At 43.9% G+C, this 13,488-nt stretch overlaps 1 pseudogene; it reads right to left on the bottom strand.

Annotated features, from left to right (window-relative positions):
- Positions 1-352: 352 nt before the first annotated feature.
- LOC120599227 (uncharacterized) lies at positions 353-471 on the bottom strand (annotated as a pseudogene).
- Between the last annotated feature and the right edge of the window lie 13,017 nt (positions 472-13,488).

The raw sequence follows: 13,488 nt of genomic DNA, 5'->3' as shown, positions 1-13,488 counted from the left end.
TCTTCTGGCCTCCACGGGTGCTGCGTGTTCTCTGCTAATGCTGGGCGGCGCCAGCCCCTGCAAAGGCCGAGCTGCCGAGCCTTTGCTTCAGGTGCTCAGAGTTCTGTGCTCTGACAGCCCGGGCCCTTTGGTCAAGCAAAGGTGGGAACTGGGTGCCACATTCGAACTCCAAAATTCAGAGTCTGCCCAGACACGGCGGGAAGGCCATGAGTTCTATACATTTCTCACGGGGAGATATTCCAGCTGGAGTATTCTTTATTATTTTTATTTTTTAGGAGAGGCAACTGTTGGTTGACCTCACAGATTGCAAGGACCTTGTCAGCTTACAATCTCTCATATTTTTTATTTTTTACGCCTATAGCACCTGGTCTTCCTAGGTGGTCTCCCATCCAAGTACTAACCAGGCCTGACCCTGCTTAGCTTCCGAGATCCGATGGGATCGGACTTCTTCAGGGTGGCATGGCCGTAGACCCAGCAGGAATATTCTTTGTTGGGTGCCACTGTCCCAGGCCTTGCCAAGTTTTTGCCTCCCTGCTCAGCCTCTCATGCCAACTCCCGCAGCATGGTGACTGACTAAAATGCCCCATCATATTTCCAAGTGCCCCCCTCAGGGAGATGGGGCCACACCTCTGATGTGAACCAGTGTCGGAGAAACTGCAGGACAGAAGGAGTTAGGGACCTAGAACTCTGTCTTCGCTCTACCTGAGTCATAGCCAGGTCTCGGACAGTCAACAGGAAGCTGTTCACAGCATCTCTTCCCCCCAAATTAATCCAGGATGTGTCCCCCAAAGGGTCACCTAGATCTTTTGGTGAAACCCAGGGTTTTTCCCGGTAGGGCTCTAAGCTGCCTTCTATGCCACGCCCCCTAGCCAGCTCTGGGATTGGCCAGGGTCCAGGCAGGCTGAGTGGCAGGCCATGTTGTCACCTTCCCCTACCTCTCACAGGCCTCAGTGACAGCACTAGCCGTCCAGTCTCCACATCACGATGGTTGGGGATACCTGTTCCTCTACATTAGAGCCCAGGAAGAACCATTTTCAATAAATGCTTCAGTGGGTTTTTATGTTTCTTGAACGTGAGGATATGAGGGTACCTGAACGATTTAATTCTGTGTGCAGAGAAGCTAAAATAATGGCCGGCCGACATGACTGATAGCTAAACTATTTGTAACAGACTCTGTGCTCCCCCTGGGCCAAGGCGGGAGTAAATGTGGCCGCACATCTGAACCGAATTGGGACAAGATTCTGTTTCCAGACTCTTTATGTCAAAAGCAGCAATGTCTGCTACAAAATAGAGGTTTTGTCCTTGAAAAAAGGTGATGTCAGACAAGTGATGACCAGCCTGTGAGCTGTATTTATAGTGCTATTAATACATTGGTCCCAAAACCACAGGTGATCCCAGGTGGTCAAGACGAATGAAGAAAAAGGACACTTTTTTGAGAGCTTACACGTCCCAGCATTTGTGAGATTTAAAGTTAACTGATGGGGACACAAGAGTGGGGTCATTGCCCAGCACGGGTGACTCTCAGCCTCACCAATGAGCAAATGGACCGAGGCGGTCTCCATGCCGAAACGTTAGTATCCTTTACCCTAATTAAATCTACTCTGAAGGGGGCCCGTTCGGGGCTGTGATGTCTGTGAGAGCTTTGGGAAGCCAAGTACTTGCAGCCACCATGTCTGGCTCAAAGCAAATAAACATCAGTCGACATCTTGGCCCACAGTATAAACCTAAACTTTCAGGGGAGTTATTTTCCAAGGTTGGATCAGGTTTTTTCCTTCATTATTACATATATTTTTTTCATTTTCATGCATATTACTATGACTGGCCTCCAGGCAGGTATACTCTGCCAAGAACAGGAAAACTATGAGAAAGGCTTTTTTTTTTTTTTTAACATTTCTAAACTGACTAGAAACAGAAGGTATAAGGAATCTAGATGGTGGTTGGCAAGAGGGAAAGACAAAGGGAGATGCATGGTTGGGAGCCAGAGCAGAGAGACATTGCAGAGGAAGAAAACCCAGGACTCAGGTGCATTGGAGATGAAGGGAAAAGAAGGGACCATCAGTGGAAGGTGTATGTTCCAGGCCGGGGTCTGGAGAACGCTGGGGCTGTCAGCGGAGTGGGGGCATCTATGCCATGTTGGTGCTTTCAATGACTTTCCCCGTGTTCATGGTCAAGTTCTATGGAAGACCATGGAAAGGGGTTGTAGCCAGGATTTCACCAGCTCAGACCTTTCTCCGAGATCTGCTTCCCACCCTCCAACCCCTCCAATCTCCTCTAATCTCGCAAAATTTCATCTCACCGTCTTTCCATCTAGATTCTCCCTCCTGTCTCACCTCTGCGAATGGGAGACATTTCGGGGTAGCTTGGCTGGCTTTGATTTGCCATCATCTCAAAACTCATTTTCTATGATCATCCCGCCTCCCACACCCACCCCACACACTGCCAGCCCCTCCCCCCACCCCCATGCCCTGCAGCTCTTGACAAGTGAAGCCCAACTTTTCACCTGACCTAAGGTCAGGATATGCGAAACATCAGGTTGACTCAAAGTTCCAGTCGCCTGGGCCAAGAGGGGTCAAAGGGAAGAAAGGAGAGACAGGAAGGGAACATACCAGGGAGAACACAAGCTTGTTTTCCTATGTGGAAATGCAAAGCAATGGTACATCTAAGTGGAGATGACCAGAAGGCACTTGGAACGTGAGTCTGGAGTGCGAGAGTGAGGACGAGGAGTAAAGTTTGAGAGTCGTCAGCATAAAGGTAAACGTGAGCCATGATGGCGCTCTGTGTCACAATTTCCAGCCCCACTTACAAATATATCTGTCTTTACACTCATCCTTACGTTGTCACCCCTCATCTCTGTATCAAGATGAGCCTCCCACGTACGGTCAGACATCTACTCCTCCATCTCCTTTACTACCAGCTCTTAACTCCAGTCCACAGACATGTTCACATTTTCCTTATTTTTAAAACAACAACAAATTAACAAACTAAAAAAAAAAAAAAAAGAATCCCCTCCTCTGACCCTGACTTTCCCTCCAGCTTCGGCCTTGTGTTTTGTTCTTGGCTTTCCCAAGAGGGAAAGAAATGGTTTGCCTGGAAGAGGGATAGATACAGCCTTTACTTCCTCATTCCTCATCAACTGTCTTTCTAAGGTCACCGCTAATTACCGCGTCTTCAAACCCGATGGATTTGTTTCAATCCTTGTTTTATCGAACACTTCTCCATTCAACAGTGTTGTTCCTTGGCCTGATCCCTTGGCCTCTGTGACTTCTCTTTCTTGGTTGTCATTATTTTCTTATCTTTTCTCATTGGCTTTCTTCAAAAGCCCCTCCCACGGTACCACCATACTGCTATTCCCTGAAGTTCAGCCTTGAACTGTATCTCCTCTCTCTCTGCATGCTCCTTGGGGAGGATCTCCAGCATTGACTTTTAATTTAATTCCCTTATCATCTAAGAACACAGTCTGTGATTTCGTTTCTTTTAAATTATTGAGACTTATTTTATGACCCAGCATATGGATCTACCTTAATGAGCGTTCCATATGCAAATTTAAAAAATGAGTATTCTGTTGTCGTCATAGGGTGTTTTAAAATAAATGGTCCATTATATCGCATTATTGATATATTGTTCAAGTTCTATATGCTAATTGATTTTCTTCTCCTGTCAATTATAAAGAGTGTTGATGTCTTAAACCGTAATTGCGAATTTGTTTGTGCTTTCAGCTTTGTCAAGTTTCTGCTTCATATCTTTTGAAGCCTGATTATTGATGAACATACATTTGGAATCATTATGTGTTCTTGATAAATTGATCACTTGATCATTATGAACGCTCTCTCTTTATCCCTGGTAATAATCCTTGTTCCAAAGTCTATTTTGTCTGATATCAACATAGCTGATTCCGCTTTCACTGGATTAGTGTTAGCATGGTATGGCTTCATCCATCCTTTTTACTTTTAACCTACCTGTGTCTTTGTCTAAAAAGAGAGTTTCGTGTTGGCAGCACATGGTATGATCTTGCATTTTCATCCAGTATGACAATCTCTGCCTTTTAACTGGAATGCTGAGACCATTTATATTTAATGATCCAGCAGGTATAATTTCCTTTTGCCATCTTCCTGTTTTGTTTCTATTTGACCTCTCTGTTCTTTATTCTTTTTCTCTCTTTTACTTCCTTCTTTTGGATTATTTGAGAATATCTGATGATTCATTTTATCTCTGTGATTGGTAAGCAGACAAAGAGATAGAAATAAAACATGCTAAGTATGATGTCATGGAAGCTAACATGAGAAGTATCTAGTAATAAGAATAATCAGCTATGTTAAATGTCTCTGAGAGCTTGAATAAATATAGAGAGAAAAAGGACCATTAGGATTTGGCAAAGTGCAGATCAACTGATGTCCTCGACGGGAACAACCATGGTGAGGTGGTTAGGTTGTAAACTCAATCGAAATGGATGCATAAAGAATAAAAAGTGAAGAAGTAGTTCCAGTTGCCATGGACAACTGAAGAAGCTTCGCTGAAAAAGGGAGCAGAGAGAATGCGGTGGCGATTAGTGAAAGATGTGACACCCGCGGGGGTTGTTTTTTAAGAAGAGGAATACAAATGTGTTTGAATGCTGACGAAAATGATCTTGTAAAGAGAAAGCGATCAACAGATTTATTTCAGAGGAGTGAGAGGAAGCAAAGAAAAAGAGAGTGGGTGGGTAGTAGAATAAGTAGAGAGAGCAAAGTCTGGGAAGGAAAGGTCAATTGTCATTTGTAAAAGAAGTGGCAAATACGTGCTATAGACATCGGATTCGCTGGTGACTTTTTTGGTTTTCCAAGCTCCTCTTCTTTCGTCTCCGTGTTCTCAAAGGTGAATGAGCGTAGCTGATCAGCAGAGAATGTGTGTGCATAGAAAGTGCTGTAACAAAAGGAGTTATCGGCCACAGAACTTGGAGGTGGAAGTTAGTTCCAGATGAAGCAATCAGAGAAGTCTTCCTAGAAGTGGTATCACTCACGCTGGGTCTTAAAAAAAATGGGTAGAATTTGAGTAAGTAGATAGTTATTCATTGGCGAATATCTATGAAGAAATCATAACCACTCATGATCTGTGCCATAAACAAGACAGGACCACTGTCCTCTGGAATTGCTAGTCAAAACTGGGAAAGGATTTTCCAGGCAAAAGAATGAATGGGAATCGGGGGAGAGTAATTGGGGAGAAATAAGAGAAAATGGGTAAGGTGACAGCCAAATTATAGAAGATCGTGGGTAAGAGCCTGGGAAATGAAGAGTTATTGAAGGTTTTCTAGCAGAGACATGAAAACATTGAGCTTTGAAACGGGCTGCCCATCAGAGTTTGTCTCTCACGGGGAGGCCAGGAAGCCAGAAGGCAGAGAGGACAGGGTTTCACATCTATAAAGGGTCTTAAATTGAAAATGTTGATATTCTCTCCAAAGGAGCTTACATGTATAATCATAGTAATCCATACATTGATAGAATAGAGAGACAATGTTTACCTACTGATTTTACAATTTTGTCCTAATATTGATCCATACAACCTGTAATGCCTATCGAACTATGCTTTTTATAAATCCTGTAATTATCTTGCACATGAGACAAGTACATTAACTTTGGATGTTTATATTAAATGGAAACATTTAAAATATTCTACCATTTGTGGAACTTGGAGACGTGTGTGTCTGTATGTCCACATCTGATAAAAGAAGTGATACTCAACCATTGAGAGGCTCTGCTTGGAAACACAGCGTCATTATCTTTCACGAACTGATAATAGCCTCCTTCCTTCCGTAGCATTTTACGAGATTCTAAGAGGCGTCAGATGATCAAACAGATGGTAAATTATTACAGTTATTTCATTAATGTCGACTCCGTCCTTATCATATTAGCGATGATCATATATTGTACCTTATTCTGACTTTGCAGGCACTCTGCACCAATTAATAGAATTGATTTCCAGTCCATTGACATTTTTAAAAGGTTTTAAAAGTAAACCATTTGATACAATTTAATTACAATGCTTCGAAATTCAGCTAAGATTAATGGAGTAAAGAAGAACACACATAAATTCTTGACAGACACACAGTGATTACTAAATTAAACTGTCACCAGAAAGTGAAAGATACTTATTTGAATTTCAGTTAGCACTGAGAAATGAACCCTGTAAGCAGACAAAACGAGAGCGCACACTAAACAATGCTGAGAATAAGAACCAATGTCCCCCAAGCACACGAATCCACACCCTTCCGTCATTGTCTGCCTTCTCCGCAGGACCAGACCAAAGCAGGAAGAGAGCTGAGCATCTCTGTGGCATTTTGTGAAGAGACAGACAAATGTACAAATGTTTCTTAAGAAAATCTCCCTTACTATTATTCCATGAAAGACTAATATCTTTGCTTTAGTATTACCCTGTTCTCTCTTCTTTTTTAAAACCCAAGTACTTCTGGGTATGGATTTGTCTGACTGTGAGGAGTCACACTCAAAGCTGAAAAAAAGCAGAACATCTCACTTAGGGTCCTGGACTTGTAGCTGGGTACAGTAACCATGTAGGCTTTAGTTGGCTCTCTTTGGGGAGAGAAGACGTATAAATTTTGTTAGGAGGAGGCATATTTTTAACTATAAATATGAGAAGGATTGGTGTGAGTGATGTTGGATGAAGGAGTGGACTGTTGAGGGCATCTCTTGTTTTTTGTCCATCCAACACCCCCATTTCCTGTGCATTAATGCTCCCCTTCCACATCAACCATGTACTCATAGGAAGATGGACAACCCCAGCACCCCAATACCATCTCTCAGCACAGGACTGAGCAACTGACTCAGACCCTAATAATGACACAGACCCTTCCTCAAATTCTACCCTTGGACCCCAAATGCTGGTCCAAGAGTAGGTCCTTCCCTGCTATGTTTCCGTTTCAGCTGGAATAAAATCATTTAGGAGGTCAGGAGGCCCGAGGATGAAATGCAGAATGCGGGGGGAATAAGGTGCTAACTTCAGTAACTTTGGACGTGAGTGGAGTCTGTAAGGCCACAGGCCAGACACACCGTACGCAGGCGCGGCACTGTGCTCTCACTGACGCTGGTGATCCCCACGAGTGTCCAGGTTAAACTCTGCAACCACCCAACACGTACACTGGAATTGGACAGTGAAGTAAATGGACGGCAGATGGTGAGAGCCGGGTTTCTCATTGTCGGAGTGGGAAGTTACAGATGAGAAACGGAAGGAAGCTAGAAAATCCTATGTAATTATGAATTAGAGTTAGAGACATCAGTATGAACTTATACATAGCTTAAGATCGATACAGACGGTTACATGTAGAAATATTTATAGATCTGTGTACATACATGAGTTGGTAAACACACCATCTCCTTACTCTGTCAGCTAAGAAGGCCTAGAAGCAGACATCCGGATCTGAGTTCAGAATAGCAGTCTCCAATCAAAGAAACCAGAGCTCCTTAGAGAGGTAGCTGGTTCTAGGACTGGGGCGGGAAATATACAAGATGAGCCTGGAGCAGCTTGTAGTGCCCGAAAGTAAGGAAAAGTAAGGAAGTGCTAGAAAGAAAGAAAGAAAGAAAGAAAGAAAGAAAGAAAGAAAGAAAAGAAAAGAACCTGGCCTGAAGGAACTGGAACTCGACGCTGCGCTGCGCTTCGCGCTTAAACTGGCACTGGCTGCTGCTTAACTTCGCGCTTCAACAAAACACCGCTCGCCAGCGCTTAAACACGGGACAAAACCTACAAACTGCAGGCATCGCCTTCAGCGCCGAAGGCGAAGGCGACTTCCGCCACTTCCTTCCACTTCATGAAACAGCTGCTGGCATCGCTGGCGGCATTTTCGCCTTCGCCTTGCGCATAACGCCGGCACCGGCTTCCTTCGCCAGCGAAAACAGCAGACTTCCTTCCGCTATTTATTCGCCGCCGCTGCGGCGAAGAAGAAGACTTCCTGGCAAGCAACTGGCGCTGGCGGGCGGGACGGAACTGGCCGGCGGCGGCGCTTCGCCTGTAGCGGCATACCAGCTGCCCGGGCGACTTTCCATGCCAGCATTCAGCAAACCGCTTCGGGCAAGAAGAAAAGAAAAGAAGAAAAGAAAAGAAAAAGAAAAGAAAAGAAAGAAAGAAGAAAAGAAAGAAAGAAAGAAAGAAAGAAAGAAAGAAAGAAAGAAAGAAAAGAAATGAGAGAAACCCACATAATGGGATATGTCAAAGGAACCCAGTGGCTGACTGAAAGAGCTCTCGATGGCCAAATCTGAAACAATTTGAGCAAAAAATATATTTTAAGTAAAACTGTATTATAACTCAATGTATAAAATAAATATCAAATAGTCCATAGTGATATAAATGAATGATCAAATAAATAAATGGAGGAGACTAGACAGATCTGTGGAGAAGAATTCCTAGTGTGTGCGGGGTAGTACACACCCTCAAGGGGCAGAGCATCACTCCTGACTCTCTAAGTGTGGGCCAAGCACAGCAGCTTCCTCCCAAAGAGGACACAGCATGAAGAGGGAGACAGAGTACAGTATGGAAATCTGATAAAAACTACCTCGACCGGCTCATCGAAGTTCATCTCAGCAGTGATGACTTATATCGCTAGTATGAACCTTTGATATTATGTGATGAGCATGGCATTTTACCTCTGGTCTTCGTCCCCAAAACCCATAACCCCAGCCTAACCGTGAAGAAAACCTCACACAAATTCCAATCAAGGGACATTTTACAAAATACCCTTTCGGTACTCCTTAAAACTGCTCAAGGTCATCAAAAACAAGGACAGTCCGAGAAACTTACAAGTAAGTGGAGTCTAAGGAGACATCAGAACTAAATGTCATGTGGGATCCTGATGGGCTTCTGGAGCAGAAAAGGGACATTGGGGAAAATCTGAGAAAAGTGTGGACTTCAGTTTAAAATAATGCATTGGTATTAGTTCATCAATTGTGGTAAATGTACCATTCTAATGTAAGGTGTTAATAGCAGACCCTGGGTGTGGGGTGTATAGGAACGCTCTGTGCCATCTTCATAATAACTCTACAAATCTCAAAATAAGACTTGTTCTAAAATAAAAAGTTTACTAAAATAAAATAAAAAGTTACCTAAAAACCAAACCCACACCAGCAGAGGCAGACCTCTCTTTAGCGCCACCAGCGGCTCCCCAGTTTGGGACCGTCTGAATCCTCTCGGCTCCCGTTGGCTGCCATAGTTGCTACAGACTTCCTGCTTTCTGCCCTGGGACCCCTCGCTCTGTTTTTTTAATCCATTTGCGTTCCCCTTCTTCCTCCACCCTTAGCACTTCATAAGACCCAGCTGAGGGTCCCTTGTCCTCCACATGATGGTGTCTAGGTCCAGGTCAGACATCCGGGCAAAACACTGGGCGAGCATGAGTTCTCACTCAAGGACGGTGAGGGCTTAAAGAGACTACCACGTACCACAGCCACACGGCTCTCTGCTGCTTCTGCCCATTCTAGTCAGAGGCTTTATCAGGAAAGATCAAATGTATTCCCAGACTCTAAAGACCTAGAACATTCTCAAGCTCTGAAGTTCCAAGTTACCCCTGCTCTTCCTCTAAGGTAATGCACAAGATTCTTGCTTGCAAATAGCTTTTAAATAGCTACAAATCATGCACTTGGCCCGTAATACTTGTCCTGGCCCTAGACTCACATCCTAGAGTTCCCCCTCTCCCTATTCCTTATTTCCACTGCCTTTACCTCTCTGTACCCCAAAGCATCAGCTTAGTACTACAAAGACACCACAGAAAACAGATAAAGGAGGCCAGAGCACAGGGATAAACACGTGAGTGGGAAAATGGTGCACCACCCCAAAAAGAATGGTCAAAACGAACACAAAACAGCCGGGGTCTTAACCAAGGCCATAGCCATGAGTTTGCAGGGGATGCTGCTGAGGGTGGCATATGTCTCGGTGCCACGACGCACCAGTCAAGACAGAGGGTGGAGAAACCAAAAAAAAGTGTGTACTTTATCTGGAAAAAGTCAAGAGACACCTGAAGAAGAGCCCAAGACAGGCTGAATACAGACTAAAGGAAATGGGGTTTGTTTAGTGGCTCCTGGGACAAATTACCACAAACTCGATGACTTAAAACCACAGAAATTTATTCTTTCACAGTTCCGATGGGTAAAGGTCTGAAATCAGCGGGTCAGCAAGGCTATGCTCCCTTGAGAGACTCTAAGAGATCATTTTTTTTCTCCTCTTCCAGCTTCTGGTGGTTGCAGGCATTCCTTGGCTTGTGACCACGTCAACTCAGTCTCTGCCTCCCTCTGCACATGGCCACCCGCTCTGTGTCTGTGTCTGTGTCTGTGTCTTCCCTCTGTCTCTTATGAGGACACTCGTAATTGGATTTCAAGCCTCCTTGGGTAATCTAGGATAATCTCATCTCAAACTGCCTGCTTTTATTTAACTATATTCACAAAAACCCCTTTTTCCAAAAAGGCCGCATTCAAAGGATCTGGAACATAAACATATTTTGGGGGGGCCATCATTCAAGCTAGAACTTAAGAGGAAGGATTGAAGTCACTGTCTCTCTTAAGCATTAAAAAACAAACATCTCAAGTGTGGATGTTTGATGGTTGATGATAAACAGATTATTTTCACACATTGGGCACAGCAGGGGTGTGATGTATTTGTGCCTTATTCGATTTCAATCCTGCAGTTTAAAAAACACAGGAGCCCACACTCCACCCCAGACTGAATGAGAATCTCCAGGAGATGGGGCTTGGGTGTCCATTTTTTCAAAGCTTTCCGGGTGATTCTAATATGTAGCCAGGGTTATGAACTAGGAGAGAGGGGAAAGGTTGTGGGCACAGAATTTTTATGAGTCTCCCAGCCCACTCTGAGAGCAAGCAGAAGAGTGGCTTGTCCCCCTTCGAGCCCACTGACCCAAGCAGAAATGCCACCGTGCCCAGTCATCAGGCATTTCTCAGCATTTGAGGGCAAGAGACATGCCCTAGGACCCGCCCCCTCCAGAGCAGGGACGGTCAGGGACATAATGGAGTAGATTTCCTTGGCTTCTCACCGCCAGTGTTTGAGCAATCTCCCAGACACAGGTGCATTCCTCCCACACGTAAGTCCGTGACCACAAGTGAATCACACCCCTTTCTGTACTAGATCCTCCTCCCCAAACAGGTGTATCCCACCCAGCTCACAGTGATCCTGCTAAAAACAGTGTTTTCCTGAAGGTGCTCTCCCAGAAGAAAATCACATCTGTATGTAATCAAACTCGATCAGATGAGAAAGAAGAGTCAACTCATCAGAGTTATTAGATTTGCATTGCAAGGAAAATTAGGTCTGCATCTCCCTGAAACAAATATACACTCTCAGTCATATAATAGAAAAATGCATCAAACAGCATCTAAAATGAAGTATTAATATGCCTCATTTGTTTTCAATACTGCTTTTTCACATGGGTGACATCAAAGGAAGCACCACTTAAACAGAAATGGCACCAAACTGACCTGCCTTTGAAAGGGAACAAGTAACTCACTGTCCTGTAATCACTACTTGGATCCATTGAAACGGTCACTCTAAGTGACTCCTTGGGCTTCATACCAATCAGTCTCAAAGCTACAGGCAAAGCCCGAGAGGACAATGTCCCATTGTTCAGAATAAGAAAAAGATGATTAGATACTTCTCGAGGTCATTCTGACTTAGCAAAAGAGAAAAGTGAAGACAAAATAAAAAATACTCGCTCTTTCACGTCGATTTTGGGTTGGGGGACGGAGAGGGGGCGTCCAGAACAGGATTCCGTGGGATGGTGACTCCGGACTCAGACGCTCACAGAGAAGGGCGTTAACTAAAGAACATGATGCTTCTTTTTCTTTTCTCTCAGAATCACCGCCTTCCATAAGGTAATAAAAGAATAGTCTATATTGTGTTAAGAAAATAACACAAATAGTAAGTCATGATGTGGTAGTCATTACTTATACCTTCCAGATTTCCCTAGATCTTCTCTTGGGCCCATGACCCTGAAGTAGGGTATGGCCATGTCACTTGCTTTGGCCAATAAAATGGTGAGAGAAGTGACATGTGTAACTTCTGGGCCATAGTGTTTAAGGACCTGTGCGTGATTTGCTGCTCTCTCCCACGTCCTCAGTGGCCAGCGGCACCCCAGATAGTGGTGGCCCCACCAGCCTGGCTCCCAGAACGAGGGCATGAGAGGCAATATCGCTCGGTCAATCCACAGTGGAAATGTATCACGCATGAGAAATGAAACTCAGCTGTTAGATGTCACTACGATTTGGGGGTGCTGTTACCGTATCCTCACTCAGCCCAATCAGATCTGAATATGTGACATGAAAAGGAAAAGGTTCAGTTTTATAAAATTCAAGTCAACTATGAAATAGCATTTTTATACCTATCAAATTAGCAAAAAAGAAATTAAACGATAAAAATCCAATGCTAGGAATACTTGGGGTAAAAAAACATTACTGACAACTATATAACTTGATACCAGATCTCTGGAGCATTATCTAGTGCTACCTAACAAGAATCAAAAAATATTCACTCCCTTAACCCAATCATTCCTTTCTGGGAATTTATTCTTATGGAAATAATCCCAAGGAGCTGTTGAAAATTAACTACAGAGCTGTTTACAGCAGTTCTGTTCATAATGGCCCAAAACAGGAAAAATCAAAATGCCTGACAATTAGGTAAGGTTAATAAACTATAGCAAATCACATATTTAATATGTAAATTACTAAAACCAGTGGAACAGTGACTATGACATAAAGTTCAGTGAAAAAGTATCCCCCTCTGCATGCTAACTATAACCACACAGACCTTTAGCTCCAATGGAAGAAACAGCTCTTTCCACTAGAATATACGCCCCACGTGGGCAGGATTTTTCTGAGTCCTGTTCCCTACCACAACCCAGGGGCCTGGAGGCCTGGCACAGGGAAGATAGTCTGGCATATGTTCTGTTGTGGTAATTAACTAATTAATTCATCTTTATAAAAACCCCCAAAGCCAAGCATAATGTGAATGTCCCCAATTGATAACTAGAAAAAAAAATGAGTTTTTGAGAGGTTTTTTTATTTGGTTGGTTTTTGGAGGGTTTTGTTTTTGTTTTTGTTTTTTGGCACATTTTTCTAGAACGTTTCAGCTTTTTTAAGGGCTCTCTCTGAAAGGATGCCTAACTCCTCAGTTCTCCTCCACACAGTCCCTCCTGTGAAGTGTTTCTTCTGTAATCTTCACAGTGGGGGGAAAGCTGAGAGGTACACAGAGACTTAGAAACCAGGCCAGGGGCAGGAGGAAGCCATATCGGGGCTCCATTTCTCTTGTCTGAGTTCCGATCCTGGCTCCAGTAGCCCCTCAGGGCCCAGACAGAAGGACGACGTCTTGGGTGAGAACATCAATGTAAGAAAACGTGTAAACTATACGAAGAGTTAGATGAATGTTGGGTATTCGGCTTCCTCCTCTACCTGCTTCCTAGGGTGCTTATAAGAAGCCGAAGAGAAGGTACATGCCAAGGCTGCGTATACTATAAAGCCCTTT

The sequence above is a fragment of the Pteropus medius genome, unplaced genomic scaffold (assembly GCF_902729225.1).
Source record: "Pteropus medius unplaced genomic scaffold, Ma_sr-lr_union100, whole genome shotgun sequence".
In the NCBI taxonomy this organism is placed as follows: Eukaryota; Metazoa; Chordata; class Mammalia; order Chiroptera; family Pteropodidae; genus Pteropus; species Pteropus medius.
The sequence above is the reverse complement of the archived record's forward strand: the minus strand, read 5'-3'. Positions and strand labels throughout refer to the sequence as shown.